This window comes from Triturus cristatus, chromosome 2_1 (genome assembly GCF_964204655.1).
Source record: "Triturus cristatus chromosome 2_1, aTriCri1.1, whole genome shotgun sequence".
NCBI classification, from domain to species: domain Eukaryota; kingdom Metazoa; phylum Chordata; class Amphibia; order Caudata; family Salamandridae; genus Triturus; species Triturus cristatus.
In genome coordinates, this window is record NC_140581.1 from 8,884,316 (window position 1) to 8,897,897 (window position 13,582).

The 13,582-nt window shown below is 49.2% G+C and overlaps 1 protein-coding gene and 1 long non-coding RNA gene across 2 annotated transcripts in view; one reads left to right on the top strand and one right to left on the bottom strand.

The window, feature by feature from the left end:
* The window catches only part of LOC146863602 (uncharacterized), an 80,526-nt gene extending 73,009 nt beyond the window's left edge, over positions 1–7,517 (top strand). Inside the window, exons 2-3 of the long non-coding RNA XR_014969046.1 lie at positions 6,324–6,425; positions 7,439–7,517. This is a non-coding gene — a long non-coding RNA (uncharacterized LOC146863602). The remainder of the gene's footprint in view (positions 1–6,323; positions 6,426–7,438) is intronic.
* Positions 1–13,582, bottom strand: part of LOC146863601 (uncharacterized) — a 277,244-nt gene that overhangs the window by 154,345 nt on the left and 109,317 nt on the right. The window lies entirely within an intron of this gene.

A 13,582-nucleotide genomic window follows, 5' to 3' on the forward strand; every position in this document is an offset into this window, starting at 1 on the left:
TGGGGGTATTGTTTTAGAGTTTAGGGTCGTGAAGTGATCTTTGGGAAGTATAGGGGTCATGCTGGTGTAATGTTTAAGGGTTTAGGGCAGTGCAGTGGTGTTCGGGCAGTGTAGGGGGTCATTCTGGGGGTAGTGTTTTAGAGTTTAGGGCAGTGCAGTGGTGTTCAGGTAGTGTAGGGGGTCATGCTGGGGGCAGTGTTTTAGGTTTTAGGGCAGTGCAGTGGTGTTCGGGCAGTGTAGGGGGTCGTGCTGGGGGTAGTGCTTTAGGGTTTAGGGCCGTGCAATGGTGTTCGGGCAGTGTAGGGGGTCGTGCTGGGGGTAGTGTTTTAGGGTTTAGGGCAGTGGTGTTCGGGCAGTGTATGGGGTCATGCTGGGGGTGGTGTTTTAGGGTTCAGGGTAGTGCAGTGGTATCCCCACAGTGTAGGGGGTTGTGCTGATGGTGGTGTTTTAGGGTTAAGGGAAGTGCAGTGGTGTTTGGGTGGTGTAGGGGGTCGTGCTGGGGGTAGTGTATGATGGTTTAGTGTAGTGCAGTGGTGTTCGGGTAGTGTAGGGGTTCGTGCTGGGGGTAGTGTTTTAGGGTTTAGGGTAGTGCAGTGGTGTTTGCGTAGTATAGGGGGTCATGCTGGGGGTAGTGTTTTAGGGTTTAGGGTAGTGCAGTGCTGTTTGTGTAGTTGTGGGGAAGTTTTTTAGGGTTTAGGGTAGTGCAGTGGTGTTTGTGTAGTGTAGGGGGTCGTGCTGGGGGTAGTGTTTAGGGTTTAGGGTAGTGCAGTGGTATTTGGGTAGTGTAGGGGTTGTGCTGGGGGTATTGTTTTAGGGTTTAGGGTAGGGAAGTGATCTTTGGGAAGTGTAGGGGGTCATGCTGGTGTAATGTTTTAGGGTTTAGGGCAGTGCAGTGGTGTTCGGGTAGTGTAGGGGGTCGTGCTGGGGGTAGTGTTTTAGGGTTTAGGGCAGTGCAGTGGTGTTCCGGCAGTGTAGGGGGTCGTGCTAGGGGTAGTGTTTTAGGGTTTACAGCTGTGCAGTGGTGGTCCGCCAGTGTAGGGGGTCGTGCTGGGGGTAGTGTTTTAGGGTTTAGGGCAGTGATGTTCGGGCATTGTATGGGGTCGTGCTGGGGGTGGTGTTTTTGCGTTCATGGTAGTGCAGTGGTGTTTGCGCAGTGTAGGGGGTCGTGCTGAGGTGGTGTTTTAGGGTTTAGGGTAGTGCAGTGGTGTTTGGGTGGTGTAGGGGGTCGTGCTGGGGGTAGTGTATGATGGTTTAGGGTAGTGCAGTGGTGTTCGGGTAGGGTAGGGGTCGTGCTGGGTGTAGTGTTTTAGGGTTTAGGGTTGTGCAGTGGTGTTTGGGTAGTGGAGGGGGTCGTGCTGGGGTAGATTTAGGGTTTAGGGTAGTGCAATGGTGTTTGGGTAGTGTAGTGGGTCATGCTGGGGGTAGTGTTTTAGGGTTTAGGGTATTGCAGTGGTGTTTGCGTAGTGTAGGGGGTCATGCTGGGGGTAGTGTTTTAGGGTTTAGGGTAGTGCAGTGCTGTTTGTGTAGTTGTGGGGAAGTGTTTTAGGGTTTAGGGTAGTGCAGTGGTGTTTGTGTAGTGTAGGGGGTCGTGCTGGGGGTAGTGTTTAGGGTTTAGGGTAGTGCAGTGTTATTTGGGTAGTGTAGGGGTTGTGCTTGGGGTATTGTTTTAGGGTTTAGGGTAGTGAAGTGATCTTTGGGAAGTGTAGGGGTTCATGCTGGTGTAATGTTTTAGGGTTTAGGTCAGTGCAGTGGTGTTCGGGCAGTGTAGGGGGTCATTCTGGGGGTAGTGTTTTAGAGTTTAGGGCAGTGCAGTGGTGTTCGGGTAGTGTAGGGGGTCGTGCTCGGGGTAGTGTTTTAGGGTTTAGGGCAGTGCAGTGGTGTTCCGGCAGTGTAGGGGGTCGTGCTAGGGGTAGTGTTTTAGGGTTTACAGCTGTGCAGTGGTGTTCGGGCAGTGTAGGGGGTCGTGCTGGGGGTAGTGTTTTAGGGTTTAGGGCAGTGATGTTCAGGCAGTGTATGGGGTCATGCTGGGGGTGGTGTTTTAGGGTTCATGGTAGTGCAGTGGTGTTTGCGCAGTGTAGGGGGTCGTGCTGGGGTGGTGTTTTAGGGTTTAGGGTAGTGCAGTGGTGTTTAGGAGGTGTAGGGGGTCGTGCTGGGGGTAGTGTATGATGGTTTAGGGTAGTGCAGTGGTGTTCGGGTAGGGTAGGGGTCATGCTGGGTGTAGTGTTTTAGGGTTTAGGGTTGTGCAGTGGTGTTTGGGTAGTGGAGGGGGTTGTGCTGGGGTAGATTTAGGGTTTAGGGTAGTGCAGTGGTGTTTGGGTAGTGTAGTGGGTCATGCTGGGGGTAGTGTTTTAGAGTTTAGTGTAGTGCAGTGGTGTTCGGGTAGTGTAGGGGGTTATGCTGGGGGTAGTGTTTTAGGGTTTAGGATAGTGCAGTAGTATTTGGGTAGCGTAGGGAGTGTTTTGGGTAGTGCAGTGATGTTTGTGTAGTGTAGGGTAGGGGGTCGCGCTGGGGGTATTGTTTTAGGGATTAGTGTAGTGCAGTGGTGTTTGGGTAGTGTAGGGGGTCATGCTGGGGGCAGTGTTTTAGGCTTTAGGGTAGAGCAGTGGTGTTTTGGTAGTGTAGGGGGTAGTGTGTTAGGGTTTAGGGTAGTGCAGTGGTGCTTGGGTAGTGTATTGGGGTACTGACGGGGGTAGTGTTTTAGGGTTTAGGGTAGTGCAGTGGTGTTTGGGTAGTATAAGGGGTACTGCTGGGGGTAGTGTTTTAGGGTTTAGGGTAGTGCAGTGGTGTTCGGTTAGTGTAGGGGGTCATGCTGGGGGTAGTGTTTTAGGGTTTAGGGTAGTGCAGTGGTGTTTGTGTAGTGTAGGGGGAAGTGTTTTGTTCGGGCAGTGTAGGGGGTAATGCTGGGAGTGGTGTTTCAGGGTTTAGGGCAGTGCAGTGGTGTTCGGGCATTGTTTGTGGTCGTGCTGTTGGTGGTGTTTCAGGGTTTTGGGCAGTGCAGTGGTGTTTGGGCAGTGTAGAGGGTCATGCTGGGGTGGTGTTTCAGGGTTTAGGGTTTATTGTATGTGTGCAAAAATGCTTTACACACTGCCTCTGAGATAAGCCTGTCTGCTCGTGCCAAGCTACCATGGCAGTGAGCATCGGTTGTCTAAGGGCGTAACTCCCTTACCTTGACTTGAATCAAGGGTTCCTACTTGGACAATGGTGCAAACCATTGCCAATTAGAGACCTTCATCTCTAACAACCATATACTAGGGACTTACAGGGGTACACAAGTATACCAATTGTGGGGTGTGCAACGTACTTACCAATGATTTTAAGGGAGAAAGCATAGGCACTGGGGCCTGATTAGCAGGATCCCCGTGTACTACAGTCAAAACACACTGACACCAGCCAAAAAGTGGGGGTAACTATGCCAGAAAGATCCTACTTTCCTACATTGAGGCTTCTTATAAATTATGTCTCCCCGCCACCACTCGGGAAGCACTACTCACCTCCCTCCCTAAGCTGGACAGAGATCCTACTGCATTAGGCTCATATATGCCATTGGTACTGCTGAATACAGATTACAAAGTGCTGGCCAAGATACTCGCAATCGCGGCACCCTTGGTACCGGCACTGGTTCACTCGGACAAAAACGGTTTCGTACTGACTCGCAGCACCTCCCTCAACTTACAGAGATTCTTCTGAATACTGTGATATGCTCCTCACCAGTAGCCCTACGCTGGTTGCCTGGTACTGGACCTGGAAGAAGCCTTTGATTTGCTGTAATGGGTGTTCCTTTTTGAGACAGTGCCACGCTATGGCCTTGAGAGCCACTATGTCAAACTGATGAAACTATTATACACCCTGCCACTGGCCAGGCTTAAAACAGACACCCTCATTTCTGATCCACTCCAGATAAACAGGGGCACCCGCCAGGGCTGTAACGCTCACTCCTTTGCTCTTTTCTTTGGCAATAGAGCCACTCGAACATTCCCAATGCGAGGAGGGACAGGCTCCACTCAATTCCACTGTCCGCCAACTTACTCCTGTATCTTAAAGATATAAACTCGATCCCCCGCAGTGGTCTGACACCTAACCATTTTACCAACTTCTCCTTAGGGTCACCTGGGCCAAAACCTGCCTCTTTCCATTGATACCCACAACACAGAGCCTGCCTTCAGCCGGAGTTAGGATATCCTGGTAACCCACCATGTTCCTGTATTTAGGCCTTCAAGTGTATCACTCACATGTGGAGCTTTTTGATGCTAACCTGTGTCGTGCAGGGACATGGCTAAGGGCGCAGACAAACTTCTGGAACTCACTGCCATTATCGGTGGCAGGACGCGTAGCCCTTCTAAAAATGGTGTTGTTGCCTCGCCACTTACATTATTTCACCAACATTCCCCTCTACATTCCACGACTCTTCTTCTGATCCCTAAGTTTTTGACAAGGGTGTTTATCTGGCATAACTCTCTCTGCAGGGTGGCACTTTCAAAATGTATTTGCCTGCAGAGAACGGCAGACTAGCAGTCCCTAACTTTGAGCACTACTATCTAGTATCTCAACTCCAATGGGTGGGTAGATGGCCGGCGGGCCACCCGACAACTGACACTGCCATGATCTTACCTACTATCCTTCACTTGTTCCATGCTTGTTCAAAAGTAGCGACATCCACTCTCCTGCGGGTTGCGCACTGCTGCTATCACTGGAGTGTTTTTATTATGAGATCGACGATCCCATACACCCCAGCACTGACCTTATCGGGCATGCCTAGAGGAAATTGTGTCACCTCAACAGCAGAGTTGACCCCCTGGCATGCAGCAGGCCTTCATACCCTGGGGAACTTGCACCGCAACTGGACTCTCATTCGACTTGAATCCTTGACAGAGGACAACGGACTGCCACCTGACAACTTCTTTCTCTATGACTTGTTAATCGGTGCGCTAAAGAGAAAGTGGGACGATTTGACTAGACCTGGGCGGAGTTCACAGAGTTGCGCTACGCAGGACTCTGCAGAGTTGCAAAAAAATCTCCGCTGCGATACGCAGAGTTCTGCTACTGGGCATAGTTTGCTGGCACACCTGTTTGCATTGCAAGCAATTAAGTAACTTACCAATGCGCAGTGTGTTCTCGCGTTCAAATCACACGCAAACTGCACCATTCAGTTCGCATGGGTGCTGCCATCTTGTTTTTCTACTCTGTTTATGGTGCTGGGCCCTCTTTAATCAGTTTTATCCTCCCTCTATCAAACTTATCTACCCCTCATTTTCATTTATTATGTTAGTGGTGTCTTTGTGTATTTTACGTTTTTTTGTAATTTTTTGAGTGTTTTTCATGACTTTTTGTATTTTGTTTATTTTTCCTCACACTTCCTTATTTCTTCTTTCCTTTTCTTCCTTCTTGTGTTCCTTTCGCAAACTTTCTCTACCCCACCCATTGTCATGGCAGCGGGTTGCTTACCCTGCAGCCCTGGGCGTACTTTTTTTTTGTGCATCGCCACCTCCACTCCATGATGGCAGCTGGTGCAGGCCTGGCAGGGAATACCCCTCTGCGAGACCGTCGACTTCGCTGGGGGAGAGTGCGTTGGTGCGTGCGGGGCACCAGCCAGGCTCAGTGCACCATCCAGCAGCTGAAGCACTGCTGGGCGGATATACTTTACCCGGGAGCAGAACCTGCGAGGCGTTGAAATTCCGGGGCTCGGTGAATATTAATTCAGTTGTGTTTCTACGATGTTAACATTTGTTTTCCGAATAGCATGCTGCTCACACTCAGAGGTAAGTTATGTGTTGTTTAAGTTGGAATATTATTATTATGTGAATCCGTTTCTAGTTTCTGCTAGGCAAGTGCTCAGCGCTACCTCATCGTACTCATCATTGGTGCTCACTTTGGCTGATTTATCAAGAAACCATTGCAGACTGTCCTCCTGTCACTATAGTGAATCAGTGATATCAGTGAGTAGCTCTTTGTCTTCACTCTGTGACTTTGCTTCTGAAGCTAGCACAGTTCCAAGTTATTTCACAGTGATGTCTAGTGTGTATCTATGCATTGCAAAAAGGGAGACCGAGTTTTTCCATCAAGGTGGTTGGAAATGGGAATAGAGTCAAAGATCACTCACTGCAATGCATTAGTTCCAAATGTAGTTTGTGTTAAGCAAGTTTGAAATAGGGATTTTAGGATTAGTATGGGCAACTCAGCGATAGTTGATATACTCGGAACTAGTACTATAGACGATTTGTTTTAGAAAAGTACAATGCGACTGTGTTGGTCTGTCAATCACTTTGTGAAGATTAAATGAAGTACTAATCTTTTTTTTTTCTCATTTTTGTTTCTTCTTCCATCAGCACCCAATAGCAAGAAGAGGGACGTTGAGGAGACGGGTCAAGGAAGAGCTGGGGAAGAGGCGCAGAACGCCTGGTCCACTGATGAGGGATCTGCTGAGCCTAGTCAGTCCCATTATTTATGATAATTACTTCCATAATGTTGGGTTTTAAGATTGTTGTGGGTTTAGAGTTGAATCTTGGGGCATCGGTATGTTGATGTTGGGTTCCAGGGCGCGAGTTGCTGCCTGGAGGCGGGTGTTGCTGGCGCGGAATAAAGTTGCCCTAGCACACTTACCTGCAGTCTTGCTTTCACATGGCGACGAGGACGGGATGGTAACCCATTCGTGCACAGCACAATGGATTAGCTCTTTTTCCCCAGCCCACTATCTCCTTGTTTTTTCTAACTCCCCAATTCAATATTTGTTTAATTCCTTTAATCCCTGCATTATCTTTGTTTCCTTTATGTTACATGTTTTTCTTTTTTGGTAGCTGACTTTTTCTGGCCTCTAGTCCACTTATCTTCTGAATTGTTGGTAATAATCGTTCCTTCTCTCCTATATATCTTGGGGTACTGTAAGACTAAGAACACAATTTTGGTACTCTATGGTCTACCTCGAAGGTTGCAGGTCCAAGTAACCTTGTATTATAATATTCACTATGTATGTCTCTGGAGAAGTCTTTCTTTTTCCTGCTCATGCTGTTACAGTTGAGTTCACAAGAGAGGGGTCATGGACACCCACCCTATGTTGTGCGCTGTTTAATTCATTTATACAGTATACCAGAAGTTTCCATGACAGTGCAGCACGGCTGGAAAAAAGTATGAGGTCTCACTGCATTTGCCAACCAATACCATTTTTCTCATATTGACTGATATTACACCCCTTCTTTGTGCTTTAATGATTGAATCATCATGATCATCATTTGCTATAGCTCTGCCCCTCTATTATAAAAAGTCTTTGGGGTTCACTTCATCCCTGGCTTGTCTAACATTGTCAACCAACCAAATGCCCAGAGTGAAATTGTAGTTAGAAGATACTGCAGTGCTAACTCTTCTGTAGTGATGTATTGTGGTAGTATTTTCTTTAATAAGTGGTGGAGTATCCGGCATCTAAAATATGTATAATGTTTTAATATAGCCACACAGACCACCATTGATGCCGGCTCAGGTGCCATTGCAGGAAGAGAGTCAGTTGAAAGGGGAGAAGCGGCACAGGTAAATTACATAATTGCTTGCTTATTGATAATTACTGTTATACTCATTAACTAGTACCTAGGCATCATCCACATGTGACCATAAACCCACCAGCTTTACCAGCTGTAGTGGTGATTGAGTTATTATAGCCTCTTCTATCTGTAACTCACATAATGAGCGTTGATGGCTTGAGGGAAAATTGAGAGAATGGAAATTTAAAAGAAACGAAAATGGTATGTGAGTAAAAGGGTGGGTGGGCGAAAACGTGTGTGGGTGGGTAAAGGGATGGAGAGGTGAAAGCCTAGATGGTTGGAAGAAAGGGTGGATACTGAATGGATGGATAATGGATTGGGAATTTTGGTGAAAATCTGGACGTAAGAAAGTAAATCATGGTGGCTATGGGTGAATTAGGATGAAAGGATGAATGAATATTTGGTTTGCTTGGATGGATAAGCAAGGCAGCTCTTCTCATAGGGAGGGGCATGCTGTTCACCTACTTTGCTTACTTTGTTTATGTAGGGTCATCAAAGATATGGTTCAAAGTGGGGGGTATTTTTTTATTTTTGTTCTACTCCCTTGACTCACTGTATTTGTTAAGTGAGCCAGATGTATCCCACTCATCATTCATCACACCCCTCCCCGCCCTGGGCATTTTGCCATCCATGACCGAAGGGCAGTACGGTTCAATTCATGAATGCAGTGTTGGCTGTGTGTCTGCTTCAGTTGATGCGGCATTTACAACATTGTCAATGCAATGCAAACCGAACACACAAGGTGGGTTTCCCTTCGCCCACTCAGTCACCTCTTAGTACGTGACTCCTTTTACTTTTTCCGTAAGTCCTTCCATCCCAGCCTACCAGAAAACTAAAAAATCCATTCTTGGCATGTGTCACATTTGATTTCACAGCCATGTGAAGTGATTTAAAATTGTCATGGTTTCCCATACCAGATTTATTATTTGACGCCTGTTCAGATTTTTCCCTTTCGACTTCCATTGACTAGGGCCATGACTGAATAAGCCAAAGAAGACAAATCGATGACCAGTGTAGTGACCCCCCTAATCTATATCAAAATCTGTACTCTACCCTCCTATTCCCTCCACCATACCCTGCAGTACAGTAAGTCAAGTTTCCTTTCCTTACTGCCCAGCTAATTCATTTGTTGGAGATAATATGTGGTGGTGGGTAAGGCCAAGGAGTAAAGTGGGAGTAAATGCATGATTTGATGTATAGAATACGCTGTGACAAACGTGCCAATTACAGTCCATGGAGTCCGTTCCTTTCCCTGTAGTTTAGTGCATCATTTTCCGCATTGTCTACTTACAGCAGACAGAATAATAACATCTGCATTTCATTCGTGAGGTGTGTGATGTAGTATCCTATTTATAATTCATCTGTCTTTTTGGAGTCAGGGTAGAAAGAGAGAGGCATTTGGAGAAGAGCAGGGCCATTGGAATTAAAAATAGATAATTGTCAACTACAGCTGCCCCAGCTACAGAGAGTAACAAAATACCTGACGCCCTGACTAGCAATGAGCATGGCTCCGTTAATTTAGCACAACACACAACTTGTACTTCTTAGTGCATAATTCCTTACTCATTAATGAGAGATAATTAAGTTTTCCTCTCTTACGGGCCGATTACGTTGTCGGGCAGAAAGCCTCCTCCCGACAGTCGGATACTCCTCGGCCGCGCCAGAGCCATTTTGAACGACTCGGTTGGTTAACAATCCGCTCGACCGATTACGGTGTTCACAGTCAAAGGTAAACTGTGCAGTCATTCCGAATCGGTTTTGATCAGCCCTTGGAGGATTTGTGTCGGTTGGAACCGCATTGTACACCCCTATGGACAGCTTTTCTGACCTCAGGATTACAATGTCGATTTCCAACAGCCTTTCCGTATCGGCCTGTCTGACACGAAATGCTGTTGGAAAGTGGCTTTGGGGGCCCATCGCAGGGCCCCTTTCATCCTGCGGCCTGCGGTTGGAGACCGAGGGGGTACCTAAGAGACTTCCCTGTAAAACCCTGCACTGTGTGGCAGGTATCATGGAGGGCCCGTGACAGGGTGCAGGTTTATCTACACACACCCCATTTCCCCATAGGAGCCTGTAATACGGCCGGTTGGCAGGTGGAACACAAGCTCCCATTGAAAACAATAGGAATCTGACCGAACAGTGTTCGGTCACATTGTAATTGGGTGGGCGGAGCACGGCCAGCAAGTCGGTCTGTCCCGATTCCTAGTCGGTGTCGGGCAGAAAGTTTCCGCCCGAAATCGTAATCAGCCCCTTAGTGTCAGTTTAGATACTTGTAAAGCCCATTGTTATTCTTATTCTGCCTTAACACTTTTCTGCCACACAGTCAGTGCTTTTCATGTGAGGAATGTGTGGGTAAAGAACAAGTCACTTACCTCCGGTAACAATATATCTGCAACAGACATAGATTAGTGACATATCCCTCACCTTAGAATTACCCCCAGGCATCAGAATTTTTCTTCAGCAGCACCCCTTTGCGTCAGTAGGTGGTGTCGGTCGACTCCACATTCGTCATTGGTGTCGTGGTCGCTGAAATGACATCGCCGTGTCTTCTTAGACGCTGCCTCTGTGCGTTGACATCAGTTCTTCACACGACGTTCCACGTCAGAGGCGCAGAGCCATGCAAGACACTGACCACTGGTGCACAAAACTAGGGACCTGAAGGGAAGTCCATTACCCTTGAAGTCAGTTCGCAGAACGGGGAGGATGGGTGGGACTGTGAGGAATCCATAACTTATCTATGTCTCTTACAGATATATCGTTACCGAAGGTAAGTAACTTGTTCATCTGAAAGAGACAATTAGTTATGAATTCCTCACCTTCGAATAGATACCCCAGCAATACCAACCCCGGAGGTGGGTCTGCGAACCAAGTTCACACCAGAATGTCCTGGAGAACTGAACGGCCAAAGAAGCCATCTCTCCGGATTTGGCTGTCCAGGCAGTAGTGTTTGGTAAACCTGTGCAATGAAGCCCACGTAGTTGCCTGGCAGATATCATGAAGGGGGACTCCACGTCTCAAAGCAGTAGTAGCGGCCATCGCCCTGATGGAATGGGCACGCAGGCCCACTGGAGGTTCCTTTTTCGCCAAGGAATAGCAGATTTTGTGTCAAAGAACGACCCATCAAGAGATGGTTAATTTTTGCACAACCCGACCTTTCTTGGAGGCCACATAGCCAACAAAGAGCTAGTAATCCATCCGGAATTGTTTTGTGCGATCCAAATAGAATGAAAGCGCACGTTTTGGATCCAGATGGTGGAGCCTCTCCTCCTCTTTAGAAGGATGCGGGCAGGGAGAAGGTGGGTAAAGTGATGGTTCGACCAATGTGGAAAGAGGTAATCACTTTGGGAAAGAAAGAAGGCCTAGTGCAAAGGACAACTTTGCCCAGATGAACAGCCAGGAAAAAAGGCTTGGAAGAAAGAGCCTGAAGCTCACTCACCCAGCAAGCAGAGGTGATGGCCACCAAAAAGGCAGTTTTAAGAGTCAAAAGTCTGAGAGGATAGTTATGCAGCGGCTCGATAGGAGTGCACATGAGGTAGGTGAGAACCAAGTTCAAGTCCCACTGGGGCATTTCAAAAGTAATTGGAGGGAACAAGTGAGTAATGTCCTTAAGGAAGTGATTTACAATAGGGGACTTGAAAAGAGAAGGCTGATCAGAAAACTGAAGAAAGGCCGAAATGGCAGAAAGATAGCCTTTTTTAAGTGCCCAGAGCAGAGCCCTGCTGGGCCAAAGAAAGAATGAAGAGGAGAACCTCTGAAAGGGGTCCAGAAAGGGCATCCACAGCCTTTGCTGCACACCAGACCACAAATTTGTTCCATCTACAGGCGTATTCCGTTTTGGTGGAGTAACGCCGGCTGCCAAGATGACATTACAGACTTCGGGAGGCAGGTCGAAAGCTGTCAACTGTCGCCGCTCAATTTCCACGCAAGGAGGTGGAGGCTGGACAGGTTTGGGTGGAGGACTGTCCCCCGCTGCTGCAACAGAAGATCCTCCCAAAGGAGCAGTCTGATTGGAGGATCGATGGCCATGTGCAAGAGCTCGGGATACCAGACTCTTCGTGCCCAGTCCGGGGCAACAAGAATGACTTGGGAACCGGTTGCGCTTGATCTTCTTCAGCACTCTGGGCAGAAGTGGTATAGGCAGAAAGGCACATAGAAGACCGCAACATTCGTGATCCATCATGCACCTGCGGCAGAGTTCATCCGCCCTGGCGTTCAGTGAACCTGCCAGGTGTTGAACCACCAGGGACATGCCCTGATGTTCCAGCCACTTCCAGAGACGAAGTGCCTCCTGATATAGGGTCCATAACCCCACCCCACCCTGTTGGTTGCAGTACCACATGGCGATGGTTTTGTCTGTGAACACCTGCACTACTCTCCCTTTGACAGAAGGAAAGAATGCCTTCAGTGCAAGACGGATCGCCTGAAGCTCCAGAAGGTTGATGTGGAGCCCGGACTCCGATGGAGACCAGAGGCCTCTAATCTCCACCTCTCTCATGCGGCCATCCCATCCCAGGAGTGATGCATCGGTCACCACTGTGACCTCTGGTTGGGGAAGGGAGAGAGACCTGCCGTTGACCCAATCCTGGTTCATTAGCCACCACTGCAATTGGTGTGCAGTGCCCTCCCAGATCTGGACGCAATCAGAATGATTCCCCTGATGCTGTGCCCACTGGTACTTCAGGTCCCACTGCAGAGCCTGCATATGCCACCTGGCATAGACTACCAGCAGGATGCAGGAGGCCATGAGGCCCAGTAGCCTCGGGGTCATTCTGACCGAAACCCAGGATAGAGGCTGAAAGATCGGAATCATAGCCCGAATATCCCAGATCCGCTGGCGGGGCACCACTTCCATAGCCACGAAAGGGGCGAAAAGCAGACTGTGTTGGGCGGGAGGTGGAAGCTAGGCCCAAGGATCTGGCTGTAGTCCTGGAGTCCTTAAAGCACTTGGGTGTGTTGTCTGCCTTGTCGCCAAACAAGCGACGGCCATCAAAGGGCATGCCCAAAAATGTTGTTCGGCCATTACCCGAAAAGCCAGTAGACATCAACCAGGCATAGTATCTCAGGGCTACTGACTTTGCAGTCGTCCTTCCTAATGAGTCAGCGGTGTCCAGCCCACATCTTATGTCGAACTTCATTGCATCTCTGCCTTTGGCAACTGCGCGGGAGAGCAGGGGCTGGGCCTCCTCTGGGCACTGTGGCAGCACCTGCATGCCAGAGTCCCACACCGAGTGGGAGTAACGGCCCAAGAGACATGCAGTGTTCACCGACCGCAGACCTAAGCTGCCACATCTTCCCAAGGAGGTCCAGCTTCTTAGATTCCCTATCAGGTGGTGCAGTAGGGAATGCGCCCTTGGAGGTCGAGGCTTGGACCACAAAGCTCTCAGGGGTGGCGTGTTGAGAGAGGAAAATTGGGTCGGACAATCATCCTGTCCACAGGATCCTCTGTGTTGGGCTAGGACCATGTACCCAAAAGGGTGTCTGTAAGGGCCTCATTGAACGGCAGCAGGGGGCTCCGAAGGGGCTGCTGCCGGCTGAAGCACCTCGGTCACGAGGTTAGTCCTGACCGCCACCATAGGAAGCTCAAGGTTTTAGGCTTCAGCCGCCCTACGCAACACGCCTGTACAAGATGCACCCTCCCCCATAGCCACGGTAGGGGGAGAAAGCATGCCAAGGTCTGGGGAGGTGTCCAGACCACTGGCCTCACCCAACTCCTTTCTCCGGTCGGGTTCCTCCAACTGGTCTGCCAATGGGTCCACGGACCCCTTCCAGTCCTCCTCACCATCCTCTGGTATCCACTCAGGGCAATAGGGAAGACCAGTGGAGAACCATGGTACAAAAGTACCGGTCGGTGCCGGGGGTCCGTGTCCACATTAAGGGGGAGGCTGGGGTCGATGTCTGCTGGGGACACAACTGGTGTCAGAGGTGTTGCCACATGATTCGCCGAAGCCGCATGCATCGAAGGCCTAGAGCTCCCAGCCAAATCCGCAGGGCACAAAGGCGCGCCGGTGGATCGGCTGCCCTAAGATGGAATGGAGGGCTTCGTAAAAGCTACGAAG